Raw genomic sequence first — 17,721 nt, 5'->3', positions numbered from 1 at the left:
AGTTTCAGAAAAACCTGGGAAGACTTAAATGAAGCAATGCAAAGTGAATAGAGCAGAACCAGAGAAATAATTTGCACAATAACATCAATATTGTAAAAGCAATCAACTATAAAAGATCTAACAATTCTGATCAATACAATAATCTGCTACAAATCCAAAGGTCTTGTGATGAAAAATATTATCCATCTTCAAACAAAGAACAAATGGACATTTCAGTGTAGGTCAAAGTTCATTTTTTTCTGTCATTTTTAACATAATGCAGAAATATTGCTTTTTACTTGTAATTAGTATAGCATTTTTTTTGCCTTCTCAGTGGGTGGAAGAAAAGCTGGAAAGTGAGATAATTTTCAAGTGAAAATAGAATAATATTGAATAATAATAATAATAATAAATGAAACACTTAGCATAGTACACAGCATATAGTAGTTGTTATATGCTTATCCACTCTACATTGTGCTTAGTTCTGGAAGATACATCTCTGAATGTCATTTATTCAATAATTAATGGACAAGTATTTATGAACCATTTATTATGTGTCAGACCTTGGGATCGGAAAGAAAAAAAAAAATAACATTCCCTGCTCTGCAGGAGTTTATCCTCTAACAGTGAGTGACAATCTCTACATTTTATGTTTGAAAGTAAAAAATGTTGCAGCATTGCTAAGTTTGAAATAACACTTTGAGCTCCCCTTTACATTTGTGTTAGTGTTATTTAGTGTTCTGAAGAGACACAGGAAGTGTGACAAATATGCTTTCCTATTTCTTCTAGACCTTTGAATCTGCCTTAGGTAAAAAAAAAATCTACCTGGTTTGCACTAGCTTCCATAGTATTGGAGATGTATGTGAGGTGCTTAGCAAAATTTCAATTCATGAGTGAAACTGATAAAAATGTATTCAGGTCACATAAAGCTCATATGCTTCTCAGACTTTTGGTTTGAAACTAAAATGATAGTCATGCATTAAGAATTATCATCCTTGTTCATTTCAAATTATGAAAAATCACTGCAATAGATTTTATTAAGGGTCTATTTGTTTAATTTTTACATAGGAAGTCTTCAACTCTTGAACAGGTTGTATTTCGATGGTTCATTTTAAGTCTGTTTAGAATTCAAAACAATTTCCCCAAAGAAGCAATATCCTATGTAGTGTTTAAATCAGCTCTCTAGTCAATTTACAAAAGCCTCCTTTAGTCCATTTTGAAAACAAAAGCACTGAAACTATTTCAATAACACAAATATCATTAGCAGCATTGTTCCTATAGGAAAGCTTACTTATTTATTCAATAAGTAATACATATGTAAGGTGGAGTACACAAATAGTTCTGTGAGTCTATCAGTGGGGAGAATGGGAGTAAGAGTAAATGTGAGAGATTGGTAGGGCTAATGAGAAATTCAAAGAAAAGTGAGCAAAATGAGCATGTTCAACTGTGAAATAAAAAAAAAAGTAATTAAAAATCTCAGCAAGTATCAGAACAAGAAAAAATAGATTTCTTTTCTATCCTCAGTACGCACTAGCATGAAAGTTTTACAAGAGAATATTCTTCTGACATAGATGTTAGAACATAGATGTCCTCTTTGTTTTCAAAGAAAGTAGTTCACCAAACTATTTTATTTTCTTATTCTTTTTCAAAGAATTAAATCATTATAGATTTTCTGACTTTAAATGAAATTTTAGGGCCATCAAAGTAGGCAAAATTTGCAACAAAACAAATGATCTACAATACTTTGCCTGACAAATATGCCTATGGATTGTGTTTGAAGAACTGAAAAACCATTCTTCCCAAGAAAACCTATACCAGCACAATCACAGGTGTCAAACTCATAATCCAAATTTCTCTATTTGAAATTTTATTTTTCAGAAAATAGCTGACTAAAAATCAACTCAGAATTTTAGGATTAAGTGTTTGAAGGTTTTTTTTCTTACTAATATTATGCACATTCACCAGTTTTTCCTCCCCAGAAGTTTTCTTTATTAATTATCAGTTTGAATTAGTTGTTCAAAGCAAATTTTACTACAGTAACATAAGAATAGTTGCTATAAACTGCTCATCTTTACATTTCCTGCAAAAAAAATAAGCAAAGTTTTTTTTCTTTGTTTTTTTAAATAACTTTTTATTTACGAGTTATATGCATGGTTAATTTTATAGCATTGACAATAGCCAAATTTTTGTTCCAATTTTTCCCCTCCTTCCCCCCAACGCTCCCCTAGATGGCAGGATGACCAATACATGTTAAATATATTAGAGTATAAATTAAATACAAAATAAGTATACATGTCCAAACCATTATTTTGCTGTACAAAAAGAATCAGATCTGAAATATTGTACAATTAGCTTGTGAAGGAAATAAAAAAAAATGCAGGCAGGCAAAAATATAGGGATTGGGAATTCAATGTAATGGTTCTTAGTCATCTGCCAGAGTTCTTTCGCTGGGCATAGCTGGTTCAGTTCATTACTGCTCCATTGGAACTGATTTGGTTTATCTCAATGCTGAAGATGGCCAGATCCATCAGAATTGATCATCATATAGTATTATTGTTGAAGTGTATAATGATCTCCTGGTCCTGCTCCTTTCATTCAGCATCAGTTCATGTAAGTTTCTCCAGGCCTTTCTGAAATCATCCTACTGGTCATTTCTTACTGAACAATAATATTCCATAATATTCATATACCACAATTTATTCAGCCATTCTCCAATTGATGGGCATCCACTCAGTTTCCAGTTTCTGGCCACTACAAAGAGGGCTGCCACACACATTCTTGCCTATACAGGTCCCTTTCCGTTCTTTAAGATCTCTTTGGGATATAAGCCCAGTAATAACACTGCTGGATCAAAGGGTATGCACAGTTTGATAACTTTTTGAGCATAGTTCCAAATTGCTCTCCAGAATGGCTGGATGTATTCACAATTCCACCAACAATGTATTAATGTTCCTGTTTTCCCACATCCCCTCCAACATTCCCCATTATCTTTCCCTGTCATTCTAGCCAGTCTGACAGGTATGTAATGGTATCTCAGGGTTGTCTTAATTTGCATTTCTCTGATTAATAATGACTTGGAGCATCTTTCCATATGGCTAGAAATAGTTTCAATTTCTTCGTCTGAGAATTGTCTGTTCATATCGCTTGACCATTTATCAATTGGAGAATGGCTTGATTTCTTATAAATTAGAGTCAATTCTCTATATATTTTAGAAATGAGGCCTTTATCAGAATCTTTGACTGTAAAAAATGTTTTCCCAGTTTATTGCTTCCCTTCTAATCTTGTCTTCATTAGTTTTGTTTGTACAAAAAACTTTTCAATTTGATATAATCAAAATTTTTTATTTTGTGATCAGTAATGACCTCTAATTCTTTTTTGGTCATAAATTCCTTCCTCTTACACAAGTCTGAGAGGTAAACTATCCCATGTTCCACTAATTTATTTATAATCACATTCTTTATGGCTAGGTCATGAACCCATTTTGACCTTATCTTGGTGTACAGTGTTAATTATGGTTCAATGCCTAGTTTCTGCCATACTAGTTTCTAATTTTCCCAGCAATTTTTGTCAAACAGTGAGTTCAATAAGCAAATTTTTAAACCCCTCAAGAACCACCCTCTCCCACAAGAACTTAAAAAGTGGTTTTATATTTTGAAGACATGTGTGTCAAAGTACCAATTCACAATTTTGAATATGAAAGTTGTTTTTTTTTTTTTTTTTTTACTTTGTAGAATACTCATGAAATTCTCTTTAGCCATTATGGGAAGCTTAATGATATAGTGGTTAGAGTGCCAGGAAAATTCATTTTTCTAAATTGAAATCTGTCTTCAGACACACCATCATCCTGAGGAAAGCCACTTAATCCTGTTTCCCACAGTTTGCTCACTGTAAAATAAAGTGGAGATGAAAATGGTAAGTCACAATAGTATCTTTATTAAGAAAACTCCAAATGAGGCTATGAAGAATTGAACATGCTTAAACATTATGGTTTAGCTTTGGCTCTATTCTCAAAGTTATTTTCCGATGACATCTTGAAGTTGCCTTTAATGACTCTGCCTAGTTTGTCCTCAATGTCTATTTTAGGCACTATCATCAGCTCCTCCAATTTGAGAGACAACAATAAAATATTCATAGAAAGTCCAAGATATTTTGGCATTTTGAAATTCAAGTTCATCTTTCTCATGAAACTAGTACTATGATTATCCTTTTACTTTATTCATAATTGAAGCAAATGCTACATTGGAGATTAGTGAATATAAACATATATTGCTATCCCTATTCAAGCTCATGGACTCCCAAAAATATATTCATAGACCAATTGGAAGATCATGGACCTCTTTAAGAACCATGGAACAACTTCTTTATTTTACACATAAAAATAATTAAGGCAGAGAGTTGTTAAATGATTTGTTCTGCTTCTCACAGCTAGAAATTATTTGAGGCAGGATTTGAATCCAAGTCTTTCTGACCTTAGAGAAAAGTAGGTAACTCGATGGATGGAACACTGGGCCTAGAGTCAGGAAAATCTAAGTTCAAATCCGGCCTCAAAAATAGTAAGTCACTTAATCTTTGGCAAAACACAGTATAATCTTTGCCAAGAAAACCTCATGAACAACATCAATGTGCTATGATCCATGGAGTCATGAAGAGTTAGACATAACTGAATGTCTAAACAAAAACAATGCCAAGTTTCTTATCCTAAGTGTAGTGTGTTATATATATCCTGTCTGTGCATGTGAATACACACACACACACACACATATATATATATACAATATACTGAGACAATATTAAATTTTTATCTCTTCAGTCTTCACATTCAGTAAACTAAGGATCTTTGTGGAAGATTTTAGCATTTTATAACAGCTGAAGTTTCACTGTAAAGTCCATTTAATTTAAAAACAATTTCCTCAGTTAAAACATAGACTACAGAATTGCATCTATTCCATCCTTCACCTTCACCTTTCCCCAATCAGCTCATAGTTTGGCTTTCTGCCCTGTGATGCTTTCCAAGCACCAGCAGCTGGAGCATTAATAACCAAAAAAAGACTAGAAATGATAAATGGGATAGAAACTGCATAAGGTCTTTGTAAAGTTTAATGAAAGATTTATCTCTTGAGGGTAATGTTCCTCTTTCTTTTACTGAAACGAGTTTGATAACCTCTCATTGTGCATTTGATAAATTATACCTTACAGTCATAACTAAAGTGACTAAGTTGAAAATAATTTTTTTAAAAAGCTAAGGCAAAGTCTAGTTATCACTGAGTCTTTTAATACTTACAAGCTAAAAACTAGTCAAGTAGCAAACAACAGCAGCATTTTTGTCTCCATTTAATAAAATCTCAAATTCAGCGATGAAATAATCACAAGGAAAACTGCAAATTTCTCACCAGCATGATAAATTATATGGTTATTATTTATTTACATGAAGTTTGTAAACATTTAATCTAGAACAAAAGGGAATGCATTTATTTGATTTTGTTAATGATTTTTTTTTATTAGAACACTTAAACCAAATTCCAGCTTTACTATTCCTTGTTCATGTGATCATAACCTCTTGGTGTTTTCTCATCTAGAAAATGAGAAGTTTCATTTAGTCCCCTAAGACCTCTTCCAAATTTTGCTCTATGATCCAACAAAATCATTGTTTAGATAATCCCTTTTCTTCCTTTAAAAATCTTATATTTGTTTTTAGGCATTTTAAATGGAAGACTTTTCAGATGAGTGTTGTGATGATTGTTGGCTTTCTGGCTTTTAAAACTTTTAAAACAACAACCACCAAACAGGACCTCTGTTAAATTTCCAATTGTTTTTAAAGAGAAAATCCATTTTCAAAGCATTGGGGATGGTGGCGGCTAGAACTGGAGGAGAAATCGAGAGTCCATGGATGATAAGAGTAGTTAAATTCAATGTTAGCTCTTGAGACAGATGAATTACTTTAGGTCTGAAAGGCCAATGGGCCACAAAAGCTCAGAACCACTGAGAAAAGAGACACAAAATTGCAAAGACCAAAGAATGGTGGGAAATAGTCAAGCTAAGGACTGAAATGTCAAAGCTCTCTTTGCTCTCTCCAGTGTATTATAAACTATACATATCTTACATGAATAGTTTGCAGAAACCCTATGATGGATTCTGATGACAAGGACCTGATATTACAATGGCCCCTTTTAAATCAAGAATATGGATAATACCTTAACTGCATGTCAATCCCTTCCACAGAGAGAATTCTTCAGTAATGTACTTGGGTGTGGATACTGAATAGTTAAATGGCTTGATCAAAGTCAATATAGATCATATGTATGTCTTGTATTCTGGTCTTCCTAATCTTAACATCGGTCTTCTACTCCCTCAACCACATAGATTTCTCAACCACATACTTTTCCTTTGGCCATTAAAAATAAGAATTTGCCAAAGTTCTTCATTGATGCTTTATCTTAGAGCACATTCAACTCTTAGTTTCTGAAGAAAATTCTGGCAGAACAACAGCCTTGACAGATAAGAAATTTTCTGAATTTCTATGTAATCACCCTATAATTTCTACTATATCTATCTTATTTGGACATATTTTTCATTGTGTTTTTTTCCCACAAAATTTTGATATTCATGAAAGACAGAAGTGATTTTGCTCCCCTTTTTTTGATATCTTTTGTGATTAACACATTTCATGTTGGTTGATGAATATTGACTCAATGACACATGGATGTATTTAAACACAAGCTCATCATGGGGTTGGCTAACATGAAATTTTTGATCATTGTAATCATTAAAGACTTCCAGTAATAACCATCATAGCATCAGCAGATATTTGTAGAACACCTATTTGCCTACCTGTATAATTTTTTTTGGCAAATTGACTATCAGGGATAGCTGACTGTATTTAAATCCCCACAAGACCCTTTCAGGTAGAATATTGAATGTGTATTTATCCTCATTTCACAGATGATGAAACTGAGATTAAAAGTAAGGTAAATTCTTCAAGGTCACAAAAATAGTCAAAGATGAAGGTTGGAATATACTATAGGTTTATTTAAATTCTAAGTCAAATCAAATTTTTAGGAGATCATATTACTTTCATCCTGATGAAGGAGACAGGAATTAACATTGAAGTCATGGATCCTTAGTGTATCCAGAAATATTCCATTAAAAAAATTAATATTTCTTCATGCCCTAAATATCTATTTAAATTGAGAATTAAATACAGTACTATTTCTTCCAGAAATTATGTGGAGGAAAAGGAGAATTTATAGTGTTCTTAACTATTCTTCCTATTTAACCTCTGTAATAAAGTTACTTTACTTAAATCCTTACAAAATACCTAGGAATTTTCTGAGGAGCAAAAGAACACATCTAGATCCTACATCTCTATTTAACATGCCTATTCCAGGATACAGTTGTGCCTAAAATAGTAAGATTTTCATCCCTTTGGTGGTTTAATTAAATTTATTATTACTCCTTGCTGAGTCGAACAGGAAAATTCAAGCTGATTAACTTAATTCCATGAGGATAATATCGGCAAATTCAACCATATGTCCTTAAATGAGATCTATTTGTTTCTGCCATATGAACACTGTTCATAACTGCTGAAATTAAATAGTGTTCTTTGCCACTAAATTCCTGGACAATCCAGTTCCAAAAGTTTTCCATTTAAAAATCCTTACCAAAACTTATTATATTTACTTGTTGCTGATGCCCAAAATAGAATGATAAATTTATTATACTCTTTATTTGCAGTTTTAATTTTTTCAACATTTTCAACATTTTTTTCAATTTTTTCCCTTTCTAGGGCAAGAAAATTTTTGTAGCAAAATCTACCTTTTTCCCAGACTTGACTTATCTTTGGCAATTTAGCAATAAATAAACCTTTTTCCAGGCTTTAGTGATAATTAGCAATACTTCTCTTAGTTGGAGAGGAGGCAAAGGAGAAGAAAAATTAAAAGGAAAAAGAGAAAAAGAAGGATGAAGAAGAGAAGAAAGAAAAGCAGAAAAAGGAGCCAGAGGAGGGAGAGGAAGAGCATGAAGAGAGAGAATCAGAAGTAAGAAGGTGAGAAGAAGGAAAGGAAGGAAGAGAAGGAGATTGACATTCAAAGAGATTAGTGATTTGCCCAATATCAAATTGCTAATAATCAGTAGGCTTCAGATTTGAACCCAGAGTGTCATTGATTCCAAATCCTATGTTCTTTCTGGTATAGTAGAAATAGAGAGTTCAAAGGAGAAGAAATAATTGTTATTGAGTGGTAAGCTCATAAGAGTGAAAACATCTAGACTCTATGAATCTGGACCATAGTTGCAAATCAATCAATAATAATGTCCCACTGGTACCTCAAACACAAATTGCCTTTAAAGTGTTTATATTCTTCCTTCTTATCTATTCTCTCTGTAACATGGATTATCTGGCCCATACTGCCAAAAGGTAAAGTGTTACAATTCCAACCTTTTCCACAGGACTCCTGAGTACCATGTTGGAGGGTTTCTATTCATTGTCATTGCTTGATTGTTCTAACAGTTTTACAGGTCCACAAGTTCCAAGTCCATTTAATCACTCATCAGAAAATGTGTTGCTGTTATTGTTGTTGTTGTTAATGAAGTGATAAGTCACGCCAAAGTTATAGTTAGAAAAAATAAAAGCATACAAGAATTTTCCTCCAAAATATTTGTAATCTTCCTTCTTATCATCATGGTCTCTGAATTAGGTGAAGGATGTTCATTATTTTTAAAATCTTGGCTCAATTGCTAAATAACATCAATCTTACCTAATTTCAAGTCTACTTCAATGTCTAATAGAACACTGTATAATTCATACTTTTTGTTATAGCTGTTGTTATCATTATTTTTTTTCAGTCATTTCCAATTCCCTATAACCCCATTTGGGTTTTCTTGGCAAAGATACTGGAATGGTTTACTGTTATCTCCTCAAAATTATTCTATAGATAAGGAACTAGGATAACAAAGTTCATTGATTTGCCCAGGTTCTCACAATTGCTAAGTGTCTAAGACAAGAATTGAATTCATGTAGATGAGTGTTCATGACCACTGTGCCACTTAGATGCCCACAATTCACACTTATTATTGTATTCAGTAAAATCACTTAAGCCACTGAAGTTTGTTCACTGTATGATCAAGTTCATAATATGATTAAATCTATACTTTAGGAATAGGGATTTTGTATCCATGTAAAGCCACAGTTTCAAACTCACATAGAAATGAGAGCCATTAAACTATATATAAGGCCTTTGGGTATTTTATTGTCTTAGAAAATTGTGAGAGATTGGTCAGGAACAATACTGAAAACAGACAAAATTAGGAGGTAATTGTGATAGTCCAGATAATAAGTCTTGGGAAGTTACATGAAGGGAGAAAAAAAAATGAATATAAGAGCTATTTCAGGGGCAAAATTAATTGGACTTAGCAAGTGGTTAAATTTAGGGAAAGAAGGAGAAAAATGATGAAACATGAACAACTTCAAAATAGTCTACATTCTGAGGTTATCTGTTTTATGTACTTAAAGATTTTATCTATGTATAATTAAACTTCTATTTAAATAATCTGAATAAAACTGACTTTTGACAGCTCCTGATACTTTGATCTGATTCATTCTACCCTTTTAGATGACTGACTGACTTTTGTTTTCATTTTCCATCTAAATGTATAAGCAGAATGTCAAAAATTAGGATATAGTTATGAATTTTCAGAAATCAAGATCTTCTATTTTCAGGGATACTTTGCTCTCAGATTCTACTCTATAAATGGGTGAGAAGCAACATTGTTTCTTTTCACCTCTGAATTTTAATTTCCTTTTCTTTCTTACTTTCATAGTCAATATCAATGGTTCATGAAGCATATGAAAGGCAAGCAACTGCTGAGGTACATTTAAAAATATTACAAATCTAAGGAATATGGCTAAAAATTCGATATACTGACAATTCTGTATAATCAGGATCACTCCAGCAATTTCTGGTTAAAACATTAGATGCTATTTGGTTTATTGAAGCAAGACTCAGTACTATTATATTACTTCAGTTTACACAGAGAATCTAGGATTTATAGGAAATACCTACTGTGTATATTTTCTTTCACTATGTCTAACCTTGTAGAATATCTATATACTGTAGATATATAAATGTCAAACTCTCACTGTGAAGCAGCATGGTTCATGGAACCATTAGGAAGAGATATGCTGTTGTGCTTCAACTTCTTTTGCACCAGACAGCAAAGCTCTTCAAATTGCCAGGGAAAAGTGATATTTTTCTTTTGAAAATAGAAACTTGAAATGATTCATTCATAATCATCTGTGTACATAAAGCTACTTATTCACCAAAAGCATAAAATATGTGTGTTCTCTTACTTATTAAGTTTTCAAAGCAAGTAGAAGTCATTATGAATGTTCTCTAAAGAAGAATGGGTAATATTGGAGAAAGAAATTGTCTCTATTTATTTTTACATCTTTTTTCAAGAAAGTTAGGTAGTTCAGTGGATAGAGTGATAAATTGGGAGTCAGAAAGATGTGTTCAAATACGGCCTTAGACACTTACTAATTGTGTGAGCTTTTACAAATCATTTAAGGATTCTAAATTTTTGTTTCCTCAGCTATAAAATAAAGATATTAAAAACCTCTATTTATCAGTGAACTTTTGAGGATCAAATGTAAATAATAGTGTTGAGCATAGTGCTTGACAAGGTGATGTTTCAGAAATGCTTATCTCAGTTCTCGAGCAAGTCACCCATTCCCTCCTCCTTTTTTTTTTTTTTTAATTAAAACTTTTTATTTTTCAAAACATGTGCAAGGATAGTTTTTTGGCATAAAGCCTTGCAAAATCTTGTGTTCTAATCCCCCTCCTCTTTCATGCCTCTTCTAGATGGCAAGTAATCCAACATATGTTAAACATGGTCAAAATATAAGTTAAATCCAATATATGCATAAATATTTGTATAATCTTGCTGCACAAGAAAATTGAAATCAAACCAAAAAATTGAGAAATAAAATAAAATGCAAGCAAACAACAACAAAAAGAGTAAACCACAATCAGGAGTATTTTTTTCCCATTTTTTTCAAATATTTTGTGTAGTATTGAAGTCAATTGTTCTTTAAATGTTTGGTAGAATTCATATGGAAATCCTTATGACCTTGGAGATTTTTTCTTAGGAAGTTGATTAATAGTTTATTCTATTTATTTTTTTCTAAAATCGGACTATTTAAGTGATTTATTTCCCCTTCAGTTACACTGGGCAATCTATATTTTTGTAGGTATTCTTCCATTTCATGTAGGTTATCAAATTCATTGGCATAAAGTTGAGCTAAATAACTCCTAATTATTGCTCTGATTTTCTCTTCTTTGTTGGAAAATTCTCCCTTTTCATTTTTGAGACCAACACTTTGATTTTCCTCTTTCCTTTTTCTAAACAAATTAACTAAAGGTTTATATATATATTTTTTCATAAAACCAACTCTTAGTTTATTTATTAATTCAATAGTTTTTTTTTTTTAATTTGGAATTTTATTAATCCTCCCTTTTATTTTTAGAATTGCAAGTTTGTTATTAAATTGGAGGTTTTTAATTTGTTCTTTTTCTAGTTTTTTTTTAGTTGGAAGCCAAATTCATTTATCTTCTTTTTCTCTATTTTATACCACTAAGCATTTAGAGATATAAAATTTCCCCTTATTTCCACTTTGGCTACATCCCAGAAATTTTGGTGTGTTGTCTCATTATTGTCATTCTCTTGGATGAAATTATTGAATCTATGAGTTGCTGGTTCACACATTCATTCTTTATGATTAGATTATTTAGCATCCAATTAATTTTTGGTGTGTTTTCCCTTGGCCTTTTATTAAATGTAATTTTTATTGCATTGTGAGCTGAAAAAATGCATTTACTTTTTCTGCCTTTCTGCATTTGATTTTGAGATCTTTATACCCTAATATATGGTCAATTTTTGGATATATTTCATGAACTGCTGAGAAAAAAGTGTACTCCTTTCTGTCTCCATTCAATTTTCTCCAAAGATGTATCATACCTAACTTTTCTAACATTCTGCTTACCTCCTTAACTTCTTTCTTATTTATTTTGTGGTTTGATTTATCTGGTTCTGAGAGAGCAAGTTTGAGGTCCCCTATTTGTATATTTTTACTGTGTAATCCTTCTTGTAATTCTCATTCTCCTTTAGAAATTTAGATGCTATACCACTTGGTACATACATGTTTAGTATTGATATTGCTTCATTATCTATGCTACCTTTTAGAAAGATATAGTTTCCTTCTGTATTTCTTTTAATTAGATCTAATTTTGCTTTTCCTTGACCTGAGATCAGGATCACTACTACTGCTTTTTTTTACTTCACCTGAAACATAATAGATTCTGCTCTAGCCTTTTGCCTTTCCTCTGTATGTATCACTCTGCTTTAAATGACATACAGTAGGATCCTGGCTTTTAATCCAGTCTGCTATTTACTTCTATTTTATGGGAGAATTCATCCCATTCACATTCACAGTTAAAATGACTAATTCTGTATTTCCTGCCATTTTATTTACCCTAAATTATGTTTTTCCCTTTCCTTTCCCCTTTTCCCTCCTCCCTAGTATTTTGCTTCTGACATTGTTCCCAAGCAGCACTCCTCTTTTATAGCCCCTCCTTCTTTCTTTACCTTTCCCATACTATTTCTGTTTTCCCTTCTATTATCCCCCCCCTTCCTTTTCCCTCCTCCTCACTTCCATATATGGTGAGACAAGTTTCTCTGTAAAACTAAATATGTCTAATATTCTCTCTTTAGGTCAAATATGAGAGTAAGAGTCACACAAAGTTCACTCCCCTCCCTTCTTTCCTAATTATAATAGGTCTTCTTTGTCTCTTCAGGAGCTGTAATTGGAAAATGGCCTTTCCCACTATCCTGTGCTGGCTCAATGATTGGTGTATACAGAGAATTGTAGGAGGGACTAGGGGGGTGGAGTAAGACTAGCCAGAGTCACTTTGACAGTGGTCAAGGAAGTAGGAGGTTGCAGAGATTCTGCTTCCATCCCCCTCACTTCTACCCCTAAAGACCAAGAATAAAAAGACCTTAAAGGACTTTTGCTTATCCTGACTCCGGCTGATTCTAAAGTGTCCTGGGTGATAGCACAGTCATCACAGTTAGTTATTTTTCCAAGTAGGTATTTTATATTTTCTTCTATTTATCATTCATTTTTTTTTGGTTTTGTTTGACTGATTCTTGATCTCATTAAGTCATTCATTTCCATTTGTTCAATTCTGATTTTTAGTGAATTATTTTCTTCAATTATCTTTTTAGTTCTTTTCATATTTAGCCAATTGATTTTTTAAAAAAATAATTATAACTTTTTATTGACAGAACCTATGCCAGGGTAATTTTTTACAACATTATCCCTTGCACTCACTTTTGTTCTGATTTTTCCCCTCCCTCCCTTCCCTCCCTCCCCCAAATAAGCAGTCCTATACATGTTAAATATGCTACAGTATAACCTAGATATAATATATATGTGCAGAATCGAACAGTTCTCTTGTTGCACAGGAAGAATTGGACTCAGAAGGTAAAAATAACCCAGGAAGAAAAACCAAAATGCAAACAGTTTACATTCATTGCCCATTGTTCGTTCTTTGGGTATAGTTGCTTCTGTCCATCATTGATCAATTGAAACTGAATTAGATCTTCTCTTTGTCAAAGAAATCCACTTCCAGCAGAATACATCCTCATACAGTATCATTGTTGAGGTATATAATGCTCTCCTGGTTCTGCTCATTTCACTTAGCATCAGTTCTTGTAAGTCTCTCCAAGCCTCTCTGTATTCATTCTGCTGATCATTTCTTACAGAACAATAATATTCCATAACATTCATATACTACAATCTACCCAACTGTTCTCCAATTGATGGGCATCCATTCATTTTCCAGTTTCTAGCCACTACAAGTAGGGCTGCCACAAACATTTTGGCACATACAGGTCCTTTTCCCTTCTTTAGTATCTCTTTGGGGTATAAGCCCAGTAGTAGTACTGCTGGATCAAAGGGTATGCACAGTTTGATAACATTTTGGGCATAATTCCAGATTGCTCTCCAGAATGGTTGTATTCATTCACAACTCCACCAACAATGCATCAGTGTCTCAGTTTTCCCATATCCCCTCCAAAATTCATCATTATTTTTTCCTGTCATCTTAGCCAATCTGATAGGTGTGTAGTGGTCTTAATTTGCATTTCTCTGAACAGTAGCAATTTGGAACACTTTCATATGAGTGGAAATAGTTTCGGCCAATTGAATTTTTAAATGAATTTTCTTGTTCTATGGATTTCTTTTTCCAGTTTACAAATTCTCTTTTTTTCGGGGAGTTGTTTTCTTTTTATGTTTTGTCAAATCTATTTTTAAGGAGCTATATTCTTTTTTCTATTTCACTAATTCTATTTTGAAAGGAGTTTTCTTCAGATAATTTCTGTTTCCTTTTCCAAACTCTCTTGGAAAATTTTCATTTTCTTTTTCCATTTTCTTCTAGCTCTCTTTTAAGCTCCTTTTTACTTTCTTACAAGAGGACCTTGTGAGTCTGGGACCAATTTATATCACCCTTTAAGTCTTTATCTGGAGAGTATCTGCTTTTATAATCCCAGGAATTGAAATCTAATCTTCTCTTTCAACATAAAAATGGTCTATTATCAGAGTGCTTTTTGCTTTTTTGTTCATATTTTTAAAAGTTGAGGTCTGCTTTTAGGGCAAGGGGGTGATTGTCCAACTTTCCTCTACAGGAGACAGTGGCTGCATGGGTCAATGCTGATTAACTTCTAATGATGAGTGGACATGGCCAGGACCTATGAAATTCTAATGGTTAGAGTTTCACAATTTGCTGTTTGTATTTGTGTTCAATGTCTTATAACTAGTCTGCTGATCTACTGGCTTACAAGCAGGGCAGAGTAGCCAATATTGATATTGATTCCTCCGGGTAGACTCTCCAACCATAGAGCCCATACTGACCCAGAACTGTGCTCTGCTTGCATTTGGAATCCGTACTCAGCCTGCCCATTCATGGCCCACCTCCCTCCAAGCCTAGTTGAAACAGACCTTTTCTGGAGATCTTTGAAATTATCTTCTGCAGGTTATTTGTTACATTCCCAATATTCATGGGTTCTGTCACTCAAAAACTAGTTCAGAGGCTGGCTTTGCAGTCAGTTTGAGGATGGGGAGAACACAGAAAAAGATGTTTCTCCTCTTTACTATCTTGGCTCCACCTCCCAACCCCTTCTTTAGAGATTCTTATCCAAGGTGTCAAATAAACTTAATAATAACTATTTACTGTTTCAAATACTACCTTAAACACAGTTATTTGAGACTGCTCAAGTCTGCAAAGCTTTCTAGTTTGCAGTTTACTCATCCATAAAATGTAATGTAATGTAATAATAGTACCAGTCATAGAGTTGATATGAGGATCAAACGAGGTTGCACTTGTAATACTTTTGCAAACATTAATATGTGATACAAATGAACCATTTTCACTATCATATTTTATTAGCAGACAATTTGGACTTTTAATATAAAGGTAAATATTATATATGTGTTATATGTCTTTGAAACCTGATCAGCACCATGCCAGGAAATTGCAACCTTTCCATTAACATTGTCTTAGAAAGATTATGAAGATGACCCGGTAAGATAAGTTAACAGACATTGAGGTCCTTTTTTAAACTAAAATGTCAAGCATAACAATTCTACTGCAGAAAGCACAATTCCACTAAGCTAACTGCATTGTTTAAATGTCAAATATACATTTGCCACAACAGATTATGTGTATTATTTATGTACATATAGACATAAACAGGTTTTTCAGTATGACTATCTAATACATGTATAGACAAATGTAGATGGTTTGTTAGATTCAAAAACAATGGAGAAGTACATGGTGGTTTAAATAGACTGCCATTTATTTCAAAGAATAATTATATTTTTGAAATATAATGAGATATGACATTAAAAAGATGCAGAATTAGAGAAATGGAAAGGAATATAATAGAATAGCTCTGCTGAAGTATAATGGGTTTATTCAGGAGGTAATGACTTCCCCATACCTGACATCTTCAAGAAAAGGCTGTCCAATATATTTTGGAAGACATTCCATTTGATGTGAACAAAGGATAGCATACAAACACTATTATACTTCACTGCTATGAAGATAGTTCCATAGATTTTATTGAAGATGGCCAGTGTGTTGAGTGAAGACATTGTAGAAGGATTTCAATGAGATGAGTACAAAATAAATACAGGACAAGAAAATATGACAGAGAGAAGTTTAACTTTCAATGAAATCACAGAAATTATTTAATAGATATTAATATCCTTATCAATAAATCATTAACTATTTCATTTATAGGCAGGTGCACATCAGCAAAGTTAACAATGAGGTGTCCAAAATTGTGTTGCCCAAATATTTTGCATATAGAATTTTTGTGATATTTCATTTGTAATTAATCTAATTTCTAAATTATATATTTGTATATGAATGCATGCATATGTGTGTATGAGTGTGTTACCTTCTCCTATATAAAGATGCCTATTTGGGTTGTCATTTAAAATATGATTGTGGGGATTTTTCAATGAAAGTTGCAAAAAATATATTTTAAAACTTTTTTTTTTTTTTTTACAAATATTCACCTTAAAATGCTTTGAGTGGCTGGCCTTGTGTGGATTTTTGATAGCAGTCTCCATAGTGCAATTTTTTAGAGCTCAGAAAGTTGTCGAATTATGTATTTATAATGATATTTGGCAGTTGCCTAGTATCCTTCACTTCAGGATTTTCAAAAGCTTCACTTACTACTAAGTAATTAAGTCTTATAGTACCCCTGAGTGACAAGTCTAATTATACCCATTTCAAGAAAGGAATAATCCTAAAGACGTTTAAATGAAATATCCAAGGTTACTCAGAGAATTTGAAGCAAAATTAGCAATCACATCCAGAAGGTCATCTTTCCTTACTTCTCTCAATGGAAATTTCCAGGAGGGAAATTAATTGTAGATTTGGGGTTTGGGGTAAGTTTCTTGGCACCAGGATAAAACTTAATAATGTCAGCACTAGTAGTCCTGTCTCTTTATCAATACTTTAATTTTGTAAGGTTAACTAATGTATTTCCTTTGGGGAAAACATAGTTGAATCATTCAGACATTTGACAATACAATTAGAGATTTTTTAGAATGTTGAATAAAACATAAGAAAATGAACATTATAAATAAGAATTTATGTTCTACACTAATTCTGCATGCATTCTTTTTCTTTATATGTTTAATAATATAAACTTTTTATATGTTTAAACTTTGATACAAGTAATAAAGGGTCAATCTTAGACTTATTGTGAATTTTTTTTACCTTTTTGTAATTGATTATATGACCTTTGATAAGCTGTCACATTCTGAGGTTCAGTTTTTTCAATTTATAAAATAAACTACCTATCCCTTAAAATTATTATGATCTATATGTCTCATTGGGTCTCCTGCATATGACTTAACTTAGAACCATAAAAAAGAAAGAAAAAGTTGTGATTTTCTATACATGATCAAGTGACATGTAATACCTGAAATTGAAATTTTAATTTGACTTCATATCTAAGGGCTGGAACTCTGGAGAAGTATACTTAAAACAAAGTAATAACTCATTGGAATTGATGAGATAATGGTTCTCTAGTTCATATATATATATTTAGTACTTAGTATGGTGATGTAATGGTTCTTTAGTTCACACATAATCAGTATGCTGTAATGATGTAAT

This window comes from Antechinus flavipes, chromosome 1, assembly GCF_016432865.1.
Source record: "Antechinus flavipes isolate AdamAnt ecotype Samford, QLD, Australia chromosome 1, AdamAnt_v2, whole genome shotgun sequence".
NCBI lineage: Eukaryota > Metazoa > Chordata > Mammalia > Dasyuromorphia > Dasyuridae > Antechinus > Antechinus flavipes.
Note: the sequence above shows the minus strand (reverse complement) of the source record.